The sequence below is a fragment of the Cervus elaphus genome, chromosome 32, assembly GCF_910594005.1.
Source record: "Cervus elaphus chromosome 32, mCerEla1.1, whole genome shotgun sequence".
In the NCBI taxonomy this organism is placed as follows: Eukaryota; Metazoa; Chordata; class Mammalia; order Artiodactyla; family Cervidae; genus Cervus; species Cervus elaphus.
In genome coordinates, this window is record NC_057846.1 from 17,370,495 (window position 1) to 17,382,594 (window position 12,100).

Genomic DNA, 12,100 nt, shown 5'->3' on the forward strand with positions numbered 1-12,100 from the left:
GAAAAGACCAAAAGTTTAAGAGGGTTTATTTGTTAATGGAAGGATTGCTAGTCTGAGAGGCAAGTTATATTATGAATGAAAATAACTTTTTAATATTGATACTTTTCTAAAATGATTAGTTTGGAGATGTTCTTATTATATGAAGAAAAAATACAGAAAGGCAGCAAATATTGGCAAATATGAGATTAACTTAAATGCTTATTGCCCAGAATGCTGAAAATATAAAGTATAGTATATAAAGTATACCCAGAACACATCCAGTTTGAATTAAGTAAAAACCAAATAAGAAAAGAAACTGATTTGTGTTGTTTTCACCTGCTAATGCCACATATTTGTGATGCATTATCAGTGGAATTGTGATGTGGTTTGGAACTTATGGACATGAGGTTCATGACCGCAATTCCCTCACATGATTTTGTGTGTGAGTGTGTTTATATGTATGCCTGTGTGTTGGACCATTCTGGAAAAGTTTAACATAAAATTGCCAAGGAAAATGAGTCAAGGCAATGTTCCAAAAGTGATCAGTTAATTTTGGACTTAATGTATCCCTTAAATAGTATTTAGAAACATGGGATGACAAAGTAGTTACCCTAATCAGTCACCTTGATCTGCTTTATGTAAGAAGTTTAAATGGAATTCCTGCTGTAGAGGAAGATTAAGTTAGTCATCTGCATATGTTTCCTTGGCTTCACCATTGTCTACTGAACTGCCTGGAAGTTAGTTGATTTGTCATTTTATATTGAACAGCTTCTTTGAGATGTAACATGCAGTGAGTTTCTATCATCTAAGATAAAAACCCATCTTGGCTTTCAAGTGAAGATGGAATCAGTGACATTATCCCTTTGTTATTATTCATCTTCTAAGTACCTTATAAAGTACTATGTAGAAAGAAATAGTGTATGATTTACATGCCCAATTTCTTGTGAAATTATGCCTTTGGAAACACTTTGTCAAAGACTAACCTGGCTTATACTACTTATCAGAAATCACCTTCTTCTGGAACGTAACAGGATTGTCTAAATAACTCCTAAAATATTTTTTTTTTAAAAGGAAGGAAAGAAAAATACAATTTCAGACTTAAAACTGATAACAGTGACCCCACAACGTTCAGTTGTATAACATGGCTAGAGTTAAGAGCTAGAGTTAGAAATTTTATCATGGTGCAATGTTGGTTCAAACATTAAAGGCAGCGCTATTGAAATGTCTGAGTCTTGCAGAAAACTTTGTAATAGCTATTCTAAATATAAAAGCTGTGATGTAAAAATTCTGTGTGTGGAAGTATCTTAGTTTTATGGAAGTATCTGTTTTCCAGTAAGAAACTGAATAAAATTAAACATTACTGCTGTTAAGAGGTTGAAAGCCAAGTTTCATTCAATGTGAAAGCACAGCCAAGCGTAAATAAAGAGGCCTGAGCTTGATAACAGAGGTGTGTGTGTGTGTGTGGGGGGGGTCCTCAGGTTTACTTTACAAATGAAAGGAAATAATAATGATGGATTTTTTTTTTTTTTTTTTTTAGATTTTGATCTCAAAATTTTCAGTAACATCCTTTTTTTGGTTACAATATAATTATAGCCTATTTCAGAACATACAGAGTTTGGATGTTTGTGATATGACAGTTGACTTATTTTTTAAACAACCAATCTATTTCACTATTTATATTATATGCCTTTCATCTCACCCTCTGCTTCTAGATCTAAAGTTAAATCAACTGATAACTACCAAGCTAATGATCAGGAGAATTTGGAAAGAATGTATGTAACTCACCCTGGACATAATGCTGTAGATCTTAGACTTAAGGATACCTAAAAATGGGGTTTTATGGTTCTGAAAAGTGGTATCAGAAACTACTTAACTTGGTTTGTTACATATAAACATATCCTTAATCTTTTATGCTTCATCAAAGTGATGTATACATCATATTGTACACTCTATTAAACCTATAGTCTAAGAGAAATGTACTTAAAATGTAAGGACTTTTGTGAAAAATATTCTAATACACCAATGTTCCACTAAAATTTGTATTTACTTATTGTGAATGTCTTCACTTAGGAAGAAACACAAGTTAACTACATTAAAATAGAGGTTATCAAGTCATATTTCTTACAGTTATTTTAAGGAGTCTGACACATTTCCCATATGCAGAAATAATTTAATATCCAGTTAGACTTTTCTGAACGGATGGAGCATATTTGCATTTGACATTCATATAATTAAAATATTTAAAGTTTCCTTGAATGACTTTGTATAACCTGCCTTCAACAGATAATTGCCAATTCTGTGCATCCTTTTATAAAACTGCCTCCTAAATATAATTAATTAGTAAGCTTTGAAAATCTTCCACATCTCAAGGATGTTTTTGAAAAAGGCAAAGTTAATTATTTCAAATCTTAATTTATATTAAATCAAGCTATTCCCCACTCGATGCAAAAAGAACTGGCTTGCTTGAACAATTGATGAAACACAAAATGGAGTCAGATGATAAACACTTCACCAGTGAACTTTATGATGAATGATCTATTGTGCCATTTAGGGTCAGGATCCCTTATTTCATTATTGGATAAGACATCCATTGCTCCCATATCTGAAAGATCTGTTTAGAGGCAGTTGCTGTCCAAGTACAGTTATGTAGAGATAGAAATGTACAATGTCATGGTTCTTGGCGGTGAACTGCTGATGCATTGATCCAGCATATAGACACATCATTCCCATAAAACTTGTAACATTATAGTTCAGGGACTATTTAACCTTTAAAACAAACCATTTTGATCATCCCAGCAGAACTCAAAAACATTTTATTATTTATTTCTCTTTAACACTGTGTATCAACTACAACGTTACTCTGTTACAAAGGAAAGGCATGTTTAAATCTCATCCATGTGCAATACCTCTGCAGAACTCCTTAAAGGAATGCAAATGTCTTCACCAAATATAGCAAAAGGAAGACTCAAAATAGTCACTGATGTCAGATTATTTATGAAATGAAGTTATCTCTGACTTGCTTTTTCTTTATTTTTCAAGATCACCTTTTCTTCTCTGTTGTCTTATTTTCTTTATTGTCAGCGATGTGCCTTCAAGTAATTCTAAGAGAATGTTCTATAACACTGAGTAGGAAAAATACAAAAATGCACTGTTGCCAGTATGTTTGTTTATCATATTGTCAATTTGTTATTGTTTACACCTAGGTTTATCTGACAGAACTCTTCAGAAAAAACATAGAACCAATTTATTTCTAATTTTTAAAAATCTTTTGCTGGCATGGACTTAAGCTCACTTACATTAAAAATATAACTTCTCTGGAAATTGGTTCTACATCTTTTTCAGTTTGTTTGCCTTGCAGTCACATTCTTTATTCTTTTATTTACAGCTTGCCGAAGACAAAATTTTCCATGGATTTAGTGCAGGAAAAAATGGGGAAACAAAAGGAAATGCAGTGTAACAGAATAAAATGCCTTAAATTCCAGTGGGAAAATAAAAATGATTTGTGTTAAAGGTTAAATAGTCCCTAAACCATCATGTTGTACCAGTTTTATAGGAATGATGTCTCTGTATTCTTGTGCAATGCATCATCAATCCATAGCCAAATGCCACTAACATTGTATATTTTTTATCTCCGCTGAACAATATTTGGATACCACTTACCTCTGAGGCAGTTCTTTTGGAAATTATAAATATATTTCTTTCCAGGGATCAAAAGAATGCACATCAAAATGAAAGATGAAGTGTGGAATCTGAATTCACAGCTGCTTTATGCAATCTGGACAGAGTGTGGGATTTCTCATTTTAGTTCACTTCCCAAAGCTTTGTAGATAGAGGCTTAAAATGATATATTTGAATTTTTTTTAATATTCTTCTCTTCTCTGGCTGTGTAAATGATTGCAATCAATCAGATTTTCTGTGTTCAAGAAGAACCATGAAATTACAATATGAAATTTTTTCACATGCAATTTTATACTATGGGCAATGACTGGCAGCCTCACAGTGTCTCATTGTGGCAAGAATTATGATGTTACTTTTGGATAAATATTTTTATATAAGAAAAGTTAAGTAACAAAAAGTTGACTCATATCTTTTTTTGAAAACAGTTTTGCAGGACATAGAAGTATAATTTGAGTCTGTTATTTGACATTTATATGAACTAATATAATTATTTAATGAAACTATTAAGATATATTAAAACCTTCCCAATAACAAAAACAGAAATCTGAAGCAAATTAACCTATGCCAGGTTAGTATGTAGTACATAAGCATTTTTAGGGAAGTATTACTGCTCATTCCAAAAGTGCTGTATTAGTTACAAAATGATTTTCATTATTGACAAGATAATTCTATTATTAAGAAATAGACACTGATGTTAAGGTAGGTTCTAACCAAACTCTGATGCATTTTCTGGCATTTAGAAGGGAAAGTTGACTAGGGTCACTAGAGGTTTGGCAAATACACTGTTCCTACCTATGAAATATCAACCTAAGCATATTTGAATTTGCTTCAAGATTCAAAACTGAATTCAACCCTAAATTGTAAATGTATATGTAATATTTAATATAACTTTCCCTTTAGAGTTGGCTATTACAATGAAAACCTTTCTCATCAAAATAAATACAATATAAAACTTAATGTGGTCAAATGTTATGTAGATTTTGGACATTTTTCTCCCCTGATAAAAAGCAGTTTTCTTTCTGAATCATGAGATGAAAAGTCTATGTCAAAGGTAAGGTAAAATATAAAAATAAAGCTATATATTGTTTAGGGAGATTTACAGAAACTATATTCTTGGAGCTTTTTCTGCTGTTAACTAATCAGAGTTTCTTTGTGCATAAAAGCATCTATTTCACAAGGCTAGAAATTGAGCTGGTATTTTATGTATTCATTCATTTGGAGTATTTTGGCTTGCTTATCATGCACCAGGTATGAGTTATGTGCTGGGTGATGAATGGGAAACAGCATGTCAGGCACATGGCTCTTTCAAGGCCATGATGTCTGTGTGTAGAGAGAAGAAAAACAGACCATAAACCAGAACTACGTATTATGAAAAGTGTGATAAATACCAGTTAGGAAACAGCAAGATGAAGAGATGGACAATAATGGAGTAGATTGATATTAACAGTAAATTCTCTGAAGAGGTGACATTTCATATGAGACTTGGATCATGAGAAGAAATCAGTCAAGAATAGAGAAGGTTCTGGGAAGCGGGCCAAGTAGGGTCTATGTTCCCTAAGTTGGGCAGAGGAACTTGTGTGTCTTCAGGTGTCTGGAAGGAGGTCCACCTTCCTACAATGTTGCGGATATAGAAAAGGACTCATGAGCCGTGTCCCAGGCCAGACTGAGGGCCTTTTAGGGTCTATTGTGGAGTTTGGATTTTCTCTGATACATGAGTGAGCGAGTGAGTGAAGTTGCTCAGTTGTGTCCGACTCTCCGCGACCCCATGGACTGTAGCCCACCAGGCTCCTCCATCCATGTGATTTTCCAGGCAAGAGTACTGGATTGGGGTGCCATCTCCTTCTCCATCTCTGATGTATAGTGGGAAGCTATTTGAAGGCTTACAGCAAATGCTTATGTCTGTGTTTTAAAGATATATTCTGGTTGTTTAATAGTAATTTAATCTATAATTAATATAACATGATTTATAGAAAAAGAGGAGACAGAAGCATAAATTTAAGGAAAATGGAAAATACAGATTTAATGTAAAAGCTGAATTGCTTTTTGTTTGCTTGTTTTTAATGTATTAAATCTGAGGCACCTGTGAGGCTGTGAAGACCCTTTGAACTGTTGAGTCTAGAGTTGAGAGCAGACCACTTAGACTCGTCATTTAGAGATGATTGGTGCATAAATGGTTTAAGGTTCCTTGGGTGATGATCAGCCTCTCTCTGCAGAAAATGTGCGTGAAAAGAAAGGTCTGCACATACCCTGGAAAAATGTTAAAATATGGAGGTCACATTAGAGGAGCAAAAGTAGGTTTGACACACTCTACCTTGAGAGGGATGGACATACCCATCTGCGTCTGTAGGAAGAAATCGCATTTCTTATAAGCATTTAAGGAGTCCAAGTTTAGATGTGATTTGCCAGACGGTCCCTTGGTGTCTGTTGAACTTGTTATATCTAAATGTGACAGGGCGATGTGCCGGTAGAGAAAATCTGGAAGAAAGTGGTATCACAGATGCCTGGGGGAGGCTTTCAAGGAGCGGTTGAAAGGTCCAGAAACGTAAGAAGTAGAAATGGTCCTGTGGATTTGGCTACACAATTGTCACTTGTGACTTTTTTTTTTTTTAATTTTTATTGGAGTATAGTCAATTAACGATGTTGTAATGGTTTCAGGTGTATATTAGAGTGAACCTCTTATACATAAAAACATATCCACTGTTTTTTAGATTCTTTTCTCATATACGTCATTATAGAGTCCTGAGTAGTTCCTTCTGCTATACAGTAAGTAGGTCCTTATTAGTTCTTAGTGATCTATATAGTGTAGTGTGTGTGTGTGTGTGTGACTTTAGAGGAGCATTTTCGATGGACTATGGGGTTTGGGGCCATACTGGAAATGCATGTGCATGAACAGGAGGTGAGGGGGAAGATGTGCCGCCTTGTAGTGACAAGCGAAAATGAACAAAAAACCGAATGTATCAACATCTGTCCCTGCTTTCTCATTTACCCTTGGGAGTTAAAACCCAAAGACTTAGATAAATCACTGTGATCATATAAAAAGTAAATCAAGGGAAACTATGGATGACTCAGAGTCAGAAGTTAGAGCAAACACGTTACACTATTGGGATGGCAGGATTATGGTCGCACAAAGGTCCCAACGATCAGAAAGACATAAAAATAATTTCACTTTCTTCACATCAGTTTTCCATTTGTTCCTGAGGCCTCCTCCCATTATTCTTGGTGTTTCAAGGTTTTTGCCCATGGACATTCCAAAAACCTATCCTAATTCTTGGCCTTCTCTATACTGATCACTTACATGTATTCCACTTAAGAACACACTTTCATAGCAATGACAGTAGTAATCATGATTATCAGTTCTAGACTCTACCATTTATCATACAGTGATCAATTTAGCTTATCTAACTTAATCCCCACAGCATAATGAGTTAAGATTTATCTCAATTGTGCAAATGAAGTTGGGGTTCACAAAGTTAAATGAATCGCTTAAGCTCACACAGCCCCTAAACCAAACATGTGTTCTTACCTGTAAAATTTGTGAGATTCACCTGTGAAGCCCAGAAATCTTCACATTTGGTTCAGTCATCAATATTGTGTCTTCCTTCATATGCCAGGCTGTAAAGAAAAATCACACAGTCAAAATCGGGCAAAATCCCACAGTCAAGTAGATAAATTTGTTATTTATTCAGCATATTCTACACTACAGTGTGGTCTCTGAAATTTCACTCCAGGTGCCCTTCATTCCAGGTCATTTCCTCATTCTCTTCTGCCGTGATCCAAAAAATTCTGTTTCCCCAAGCCTCTTGCTCCAATATTACATCATCATGTGCCACTTCAACAGCTAAACTCATCTTCTATTTTACAGAGAAAGTAGAGATCAGCTGACTTAAACTTGATTTGATACTGGTCTTTTTAAAAAATGTGTTGTCACCTATGTCCATTCTTCTATTCTCTGTCCTGGCCTCAGAAGAATTTAAAGATTTTTCCTCCTGAGATTTCTGGTTGAAGTCTACTTCTTTGAATCTATTCTTTGTTCAGTAACTACAGTTTGTGCTTCAAGCTCTGATTATGTTTTTCTTTTGTGGAATACTCTGACTCGGGTGTTGTCTTCGCACGTCAAAAATACAGTCATTTTTCATGGTGCTAGGGTTGTATCCTATATCCATATCCATACTGATCACTGCACAGTATATGAGGTGGTTTGCAAACCTTGTTGAAAATCTGACATAAGAATTCCCCTATCCCCTTTCCCAGATGGTCTACTTTTGTAGCACTGGAGCAAGACTCTGTTTGAAATCAGGAATCTGTATTTTGTCAATACTTCTATGCATGATGATGATCATCCTGGATTGAAATCACTGAACCATGGGAAGAACATGCTCTTGAGGGCAGAGAGAAGTGTGTTTAATTTCAGCTCTGAAACTTGCTAGACAATCATTGTTGTTTAGTCACTAAGTAGTGTCCAACCCTTTGTGACCCCGTGGACTGCGGCATGCCAGGCTCCTCTGTTTTGCACTATCTCACGGAATTTGCTCAGATTTATGTCCATTGAGTTAGTGATGCTATTTAACCATCTCATCTTTGGCTGCCCCCTTCTCCTTTTGCCTTCAATCTTTCCCAGCATCAGGAGGTTATTGGAGAATGACTTTCAACCAAACTCTCAAGCTATCTAGTCCCCAGTATATAAGCTTCTTATCTGTCTTCAAAATGTGCCCAGTCTCCTGCTAGGTCTTCCCAGGTCTTCCTATAGCTCAAGTCATGATCATCTCTCGTATGGCCTGTTGCAAACTCTCGACTCATCTGATTCACAGTTGCAAGCCATTTTCTATGTATTTTACACCTGAGCCTGAAGAGATTCCTTTGTGGAAACATCATATGATGCTATTTCTGTCCTTCACATCTTCCAATGGCCTCTTTTGGTGTGCAGAATATGACCCAGATCTTCACAATGGCCTGTGACTTTAAATGATCTGCTGATACAAATTTTCCCTTTTTACCTCCTGTTCTCTTTGATTTCCTTTTCTATCTCCCTGTCCCTTGTTGATTCCACTGCAGACACACTGGACTCATGGCTGTTCCTTATTTACATTTACCAAATCAGTTCAGGTCACGGGGTCCTTGGGTTGTTACATATGTATTGTAATTCAATGCACATTTTGTTGAAAGTGAACAGGCGTAGTTAACCAGTGATGTTATGGTGAAAGGCTCTATGATCGATGGCCAATTGCACTTCTAATATGTAAAACCCTCTGGTTCCTGATCTAGCATGTCCTAAAGACTAAGTGTTCTTGAAGGTAGTACCAGTAAGCCCCAAATAATAACACACATTATTTTGACTAAAGAAAAAGGCCATGGCTCATTTTCTCATTAGATTATGTCAGTTACAGTATTACTACAAATCTATTGCATTAATATTTTTTCCTGGTGGCTCAGGCAGAAATCTGCCTGCAATGTGGGAGACTTGACTTTGATCCATTCATTGGGAAGATCCCCTGGAGAAAGGAATGGCAATCCCCACTCCCAATTTTTGCCTGGAGAATCCCAGGGACAGAGGAGCCTGGCGGGCTACAGTCCATGAGGTTGCAGAGAGTCGGATACGACTGAGTGACTAACATTTCACTTTCCAAACAAAAATTGACTCTATATGATGATTTTTGTGTTGTGTGTGTTGAAGGGAAAAAATGCGGGTTAGAAGTGTTATTGGTTTCCCTTTGTAAAATGACTCTTGGTTAATTAGAATTTGTGTTTGTTTATAAAGATTTCATTGGAAATTTAACAAGCATGGAGCCTGTCACTGAGGTGAGTGGCAGTTGTCTCACTGAAGCCTGAACTTCTGTCTGTAACAATGCCTTTGTCTGGTGACACTATTCATAGGAGCACAATGAGCAAGTTTAGCTTATTCTATTGTTCCTTTGTTGCATTGTCATGACAGTGTTTCACACAACTGTTTCCTCTTTTTCTCACTCTTGGCCACCGCATTAGCTATATTATTGCTTGTCCTTTATTGGCACAGTGCTGCATCATGCATTGAAGTATCACACCCATAGCATCTAAAAATACAGTTTACTTTTAGTCTGTGTGTGTGTGTATGTGTGTATATATATATATATAGTCATTTCTTTGCTTGCAATGTTAGTTATGTAGGCGAAATTCATACCAACTGGAGCAGCTACCAGGAGTTCAAAATATAGGGCATCGTAAGCACACTGAGGGATGTTTATGACATAGAAATAAATCTTTGAATGTTTTAATGTCCCCAAATTTACTCCTGCACTTTAGCACTTATTATAGTGCTTATTTTTCAAGTTTTTGTTGAAGTAACATACATTTTTTTCCTCTCCATTGAATGCATTATATGCAGCAAACTGTGTGATGAAAGAAATGTCTCCTGAGGAGGCAAATGATTGTGGATTCTCTGTAGTCCTGGTGAAAGCACTGCTTTTCAGCAGGACCTTATTAATGTCATTTTTACCCAGAGGGTCTCAGTTTTCTAGCCTTGAGAAGAGAGAGAGAGTTGGAGCATTCTATAATTTTATGTAAAATTTTATATGTGATCTCTTCTTGATACATCACTGCTCATGGAATACCCCAGATCAGTTTCTTAAAGGCCATTATTACTTCATATCTTGCCTTTGTTTTTACACCATTGTGGTCCTGTCTTATTCAGAAGAAAACTATATTGTACACACACACCTGCACACAATTTCAGACTCATTCACACTCACATTAGGAATTAAGGATGGAGAAGTAGACAGTATATATACTAACTGTGCTGGGAACACTTGCTGGCCTGACATATGATTCCACTTGATATCAACTGAGGAAATAGAGTTTGGAGAGGAAAGTATGTTTTTAAAAAGAAAAGAAATTCTATTTTATGTTGTTCCCTAGTTTAAAATAATTTGTCCATTAAAACTGGATCCTTTAAAATATTTCTTATTAGTTCTTTATAAAACAATCTATCAATATGTAACTATATAATATATATAAATATCAATATCAATATATAATATAAAATAACCTATCAGGATGTAATAGTGACTGTCTTTCTTGATCAAAAGTGGATTGGCATCCTAATAGTATACACATTTGATCTATATTCTTTTGATTCTCTTTTTCAACTATTTTCATTCTAATTTCTAGAGTAATCATTCCTAGGATAACCAAAACAAAAATGTTCTCAAGAACAGAAATCTAGCTTGGTGAAACCCTGACAATTCCATTTCTATTACAAGAGAGTTAATAAAATCTACAGACTAAGCTATTTTTTAGAATTAAAAAAAATGTTTAATTGTGGTTAGTACATCAGAAAATTTGTAATATGGTCTGAATAATGTCAACAGGTCATGAAAATTTAGACCATGCTTACCTAGTTTGACTCAAAATATATTCAAGACACTTGGTCTTCATACTAAGACTGAGATCCTCAATATTTAATAAACAAGCAATTTTATAAAGCAATAAAATATTAGATTATCAGAAGAGAGTATTTTCTTATAGCTGCATATAAAAGAAACAAGATACATTGTTGCAGGCAGAATGTCCTTGATAGTGACATTCAGGTAATCTAGGGATGATAATAGATGCTTGACCCTGCTCAACTCAGGCCGGGATTAGCAACTTTAGCTGTTCTTCAGGTGACATTAGAGTTTTAGGGTTGAGATACAGTCTTTTTAATTTTCAATAAAATGGCTGTTTATGAAAGTGATTCTATGTTTTCTAAACTCTGTAGGACATTTTAATAGTACCGCAAAAAGTCTGTCTTTGAAAGTCCTGGTGAGCTTCCCCCAATGGCCCAGTGGGTAAAGAATCTGCCTGCCAGGCAGGAGACACAGGATGTGGGTTCCGTCCCTGTGGAGGGAAGATCCCCTGGAGAACAGCATGGCAACCCATCCCTGTATTCTTGCCTGGAGAATCCCAAGGACAGAGGAGCCTGGTGGTCTACAGTCCAAAAGGTTGCAAAGGGTCAGACATGACTGAGTGATTAAGCACACATACACATGCATGGTAGGTTGTAGGGAAACAAAATCTTCTAATTTCAACACTCTAATGTATCAACATTTTCCAACTGGGATTTAACAATTTATATTGCATTGTGTCATTAGACTGTGAATTTTTAAAAAATACTCAATAAAAATAAAGTATGTTAAAAAAATAAAGTATGTCAGCATTCCATTGTAAACCAACGTTTTTGTATGCCAGCTGACTGTAAACCTGTAGTTGTTATGGTAGTGGGGGTGGAGAGCAATTTTATTGCCTGGGGGATATTTGATGATGTCTGGGATATTATTAGTTGTCATAAGTGGGGAGAGGTGCCAGAATCTAGTGGATGAAGGCCAGGGATACTGCTGAAGCTGGTGATACACACAGCCCCGTGAAACAAAGTGTTGCCTGGCCCTGAATGTCGTTAGCGCCAAGAAACAGACACCCTGCTTTAGATGAATCA